General features: G+C 54.5%; 1 non-coding gene across 1 annotated transcript in view; it reads right to left on the bottom strand.

Annotated features, from left to right (window-relative positions):
* The window catches only part of LOC124724758, a 1909-nt gene extending 260 nt beyond the window's left edge, over positions 1–1649 (bottom strand). Inside the window, exon 1 of the ribosomal RNA XR_007006606.1 lies at positions 1–1649. This exon is cut by the window's left edge and continues 260 nt beyond it. This is a non-coding gene — a ribosomal RNA (small subunit ribosomal RNA).
* Positions 1650–5000: the final 3351 nt, after the last annotated feature.

Below are 5000 nucleotides of genomic sequence, written 5' to 3'. Positions count from 1 at the left end.
TCCCTAGCACGAAGGAGGTTCAGCGGGTTACCCCGACCTTTCGGCCTAGGAAGACACGCTGATTCCTTCAGTGTAGCGCGCGTGCGGCCCAGAACATCTAAGGGCATCACAGACCTGTTATTGCTCAATCTCGTGCGGCTAGAAGCCGCCTGTCCCTCTAAGAAGAAAAGTAATCGCTGACAGCACGAAGGATGTCACGCGACTAGTTAGCAGGCTAGAGTCTCGTTCGTTATCGGAATTAACCAGACAAATCGCTCCACCAACTAAGAACGGCCATGCACCACCACCCACCGAATCAAGAAAGAGCTATCAATCTGTCAATCCTTCCGGTGTCCGGGCCTGGTGAGGTTTCCCGTGTTGAGTCAAATTAAGCCGCAGGCTCCACTCCTGGTGGTGCCCTTCCGTCAATTCCTTTAAGTTTCAGCTTTGCAACCATACTTCCCCCGGAACCCAAAAGCTTTGGTTTCCCGGAGGCTGCCCGCCGAGTCATCGGAGGAACTGCGGCGGATCGCTGGCTGGCATCGTTTATGGTTAGAACTAGGGCGGTATCTGATCGCCTTCGAACCTCTAACTTTCGTTCTTGATTAATGAAAACATACTTGGCAAATGCTTTCGCTTCTGTTCGTCTTGCGACGATCCAAGAATTTCACCTCTAACGTCGCAATACGAATGCCCCCGCCTGTCCCTATTAATCATTACCTCGGGTTCCGAAAACCAACAAAATAGAACCGAGGTCCTATTCCATTATTCCATGCACACAGTATTCAGGCGGGCTTGCCTGCTTTAAGCACTCTAATTTGTTCAAAGTAAACGTGCCGGCCCACCGAGACACTCAATAAAGAGCACCCTGGTAGGATTTCAACGGGGTCCGCCTCGGGACGCACGAGCACGCACGGGGCGGTCGCACGCCTTCGGCTCGCCCCACCGGCAGGACGTCCCACGATACATGCCAGTTAAACACCGACGGGCGGTGAACCAACAGCGTGGGACACAAATCCAACTACGAGCTTTTTAACCGCAACAACTTTAATATACGCTATTGGAGCTGGAATTACCGCGGCTGCTGGCACCAGACTTGCCCTCCAATAGATACTCGTTAAAGGATTTAAAGTGTACTCATTCCGATTACGGGGCCTCGGATGAGTCCCGTATCGTTATTTTTCGTCACTACCTCCCCGTGCCGGGAGTGGGTAATTTGCGCGCCTGCTGCCTTCCTTGGATGTGGTAGCCGTTTCTCAGGCTCCCTCTCCGGAATCGAACCCTGATTCCCCGTTACCCGTTACAACCATGGTAGGCGCAGAACCTACCATCGACAGTTGATAAGGCAGACATTTGAAAGATGCGTCGCCGGTACGAGGACCGTGCGATCAGCCCAAAGTTATTCAGAGTCACCAAGGCAAACGGACCGGACGAGCCGACCGATTGGTTTTGATCTAATAAAAGCGTCCCTTCCATCTCTGGTCGGGACTCTGTTTGCATGTATTAGCTCTAGAATTACCACAGTTATCCAAGTAACGTGGGTACGATCTAAGGAACCATAACTGATTTAATGAGCCATTCGCGGTTTCACCTTAATGCGGCTTGTACTGAGACATGCATGGCTTAATCTTTGAGACAAGCATATGACTACTGGCAGGATCAACCAGGGAGCTGCGTCAACTAGAGCTGAGCAGCCGGCCGCCCGGGAGTGTGTCCCGGGGGCCCGCGCGAACACGCAAGCGTCCGCTCAATCATTCTGCAAACAGGAGGAGGCTGAGCTCCCCTGCACAATACACCTCGAAACCCTCTCAGGTCCCGGCGGCGCGCAGCGCCGTCCCAAGTACTTGGTCGGGTTCGAGAGAGGCGCAATCGCCCGGAGTTAGGCGAGTAGACGCTTTCGGTGCGACCACCCGTGCTCCCAACTGAGCTTGCCGCTGCCGACAGAGGCCCGGGAGCGTGCTGTCGTGGCATTGCCGGCGGGAGACAACACGCGCCACCTACGGTGACCGGCAGCTCCAACGCCAGCGCCACAGAAGGACAAAAGCCCCACTTGGGTGCCGAAGCGAACTCTCCCAGCACAGCGCACACGCCAACACATCCGCACAGCTGCGATACAAACCACCAGCGAGAACCGCTGGGGCGACCGAGCAGCAGACGGCGTCGCGGCGCCGAGCGCCGGGCGGCGGCGCATCCTCAACGCACACAGTCCTCAATCGGACCAGCACACTGCAGATGTCCACCGCGCTTCGCACCGGGCCCGCGAGGACCTACTTTGGCCGCACGGCGCCGCGCGCAGGGTGCGCCGGCGCGCAGCTGCGACGCCTGCCGCGTCCGTCGGCCGGCGCGCCTGCCACTGGCCGCCCCCACCAGCCGGCTGTAGCGCGTGCGCCCACGCACCGCGCGGCCAGCACGCCGGGAGGCGCCCCCTCACCGGCCGGGGACGGTCCCACCCAGCCACCGCCGCGTATCGCTTCACACCCAGATGCCGTTCAGTTTCGTCGGCATGGTGGGTATCGCTGGAACAACCGGTTAGTACCTCAACCTATCGTCGCCATCACCGATTCACCCCTAGCGAGAACAACCGCACCACAACGGGTTACCATTTCTTCATTTGCGTAACTTCACCAGAAAACGTAGGCGTCCATCGCCATTTGCAACTTCAACCATTATTGCATGCCTGTGTCAGGTGTCACGCCACACTACGTCTGCCCACATACACGCAACAAAATGTGCACGCCTAGACAATACGTGGAAGGTGGCCCCCGTACGTATGCGATGTCCATTGCTCGAACGACTGTCAACCGGCTTCTGTAGCATGTCGCAGATATGGAACGCGCTGCACCATGCCATCACGGTGTGTGAGGAGAGACGACTAGGTCCGAATACATCAACAGACAGCTCATGCTGATCGCCATCCACGGCGTCCGTTCCTCCCACACGTCTCTATGGCGTACCACACTGCAATCCAGCTCTCATAGGGAGACGACACGTAGCTGCGTGCACAATATTTGCACTGTATGGTCCGCCGTTTTTGGGCGCAGTCGTTGTACGGTCACACATGTGCCACGATGTATCATTCAGTACATAAGGACGAATGTGCAGTACAGATTGTGGTTCACGCGTACGACATCAGCGGACAGTTGACACAGGCCGCACCACAACGTAGCCTGCGTACGTCGCATGCGAAGGGCATTGAACATGCAAACTTGTCACCAACCACCTTGCGAAGGCAGGGGGCAAGGTGGGGACGTGGGGAGAGGTGGGGGGGGGGGGGGGCGGCATGTACGCCCTGCTGCCATCCACATTACAGTGTACAGCAGGAGCATGTGGAAAGTCAGCAAGACTTGCAAGGTGTTTAACATGAAGCGATACACAGGGGAGCGGGCAGTGCGAGTAGCGAACTATATTGCGAGGGTTGCGGGTGGGCAACACTACACTAATTGAACGAGTCGTATAACAATTACAGAGCAGGTTTAGGCGACAACGTGGGTTACGATAGGCGACAACGTGGGTTACGTTAGGGGACAACGTGGGTTACGTTAGGGGACAACGTGGGTTACGTTAGGGGACAACGTGGGTTACGTTAGGGGACAACGTGGGTTACGTTAGGGGACAACGTGGGTTACGTTAGGGGACAACGTGGGTTACGTTAGGGGACAACGTGGGTTAGGTTAAGGCACAACATGGGTTAGGTTAAGGCACAACATGGGTTAGGTTAAGGCACAACATGGGTTAGGTTAAGGCACAACATGGGTTAGGTTACGGCACAACATGGGTTAGGTTAAGGCACAACATGGGTTAGGTTAGGGGACAACATGGGTTAGGTTAGGGGACAACATGGGTTAGGTTAAGGCACAACATGGGTTAGGTTAAGGCACAACATGGGTTAGGTTAGGGGACAACATGGGTTAGGTTAGGGGGACAACATGGGTTAGGTTAGGGCACAACATGGGTTAGGTTAGGGGACAACATGGGTTAGGTTAGGGGACAACATGGGTTAGGTTAGGGGACAACATGGGTTAGGTTAGGGGACAACATGGGTTAGGTTAGGGGACAACATGGGTTAGGTTAGGGGACAACATGGGTTAGGTTAGGGGACAACATGGGTTAGGTTAGGGGGACAACATGGGTTAGGTTAAGGCACAACATGGGTTAGGTTAGGGGACAACATGGGTTAGGTTAGGGGACAACATGGGTTAGGTTAGGGGACAACATGGGTTAGGTTAGGGGGACAACATGGGTTAGGTTAGGGGACAACATGGGTTAGGTTAAGGCACAACATGGGTTAGGTTAGGGCACAACATGGGTTAGGTTAGGGCACAACATGGGTTAGGTTAGGGCACAACATGGGTTAGGTTAGGGGGACAACATGGGTTAGGTTAGGGGACAACATGGGTTAGGTTAGGGGACAACATGGGTTAGGTTAGGGGACAACATGGGTTAGGTTAGGGGACAACATGGGTTAGGTTAGGGGACAACATGGGTTAGGTTAGGGGACAACATGGGTTAGGTTAGGGGACAACATGGGTTAGGTTAGGGGACAACATGGGTTAGGTTAGGGGACAACATGGGTTAGGTTAAGGCACAACATGGGTTAGGTTAAGGCACAACATGGGTTAGGTTAGGGGACAACATGGGTTAGGTTAGGGGACAACATGGGTTAGGTTAGGGGACAACATGGGTTAGGTTAAGGCACAACATGGGTTAGGTTAGGGGACAACATGGGTTAGGTTAAGGCACAACATGGGTTAGGTTAGGGGACAACATGGGTTAGGTTAGGGGACAACATGGGTTAGGTTAAGGCACAACATGGGTTAGGTTAAGGCACAACATGGGTTAGGTTAAGGCACAACATGGGTTAGGTTAGGGGACAACATGGGTTAGGTTAGGGGACAACTTGGGTTAGGTTAGGGGACAACATGGGTTAGGTTAAGGCACAACATGGGTTAGGTTAAGGCACAACATGGGTTAGGTTAGGGGACAACATGGGTTAGGTTAGGGGACAACATGGGTTAGGTTAG

Source organism: Schistocerca piceifrons, unplaced genomic scaffold (assembly GCF_021461385.2).
Source record: "Schistocerca piceifrons isolate TAMUIC-IGC-003096 unplaced genomic scaffold, iqSchPice1.1 HiC_scaffold_1001, whole genome shotgun sequence".
NCBI classification, from domain to species: domain Eukaryota; kingdom Metazoa; phylum Arthropoda; class Insecta; order Orthoptera; family Acrididae; genus Schistocerca; species Schistocerca piceifrons.
Note: the sequence above shows the minus strand (reverse complement) of the source record. Positions and strands in the feature narration are given on the sequence as shown.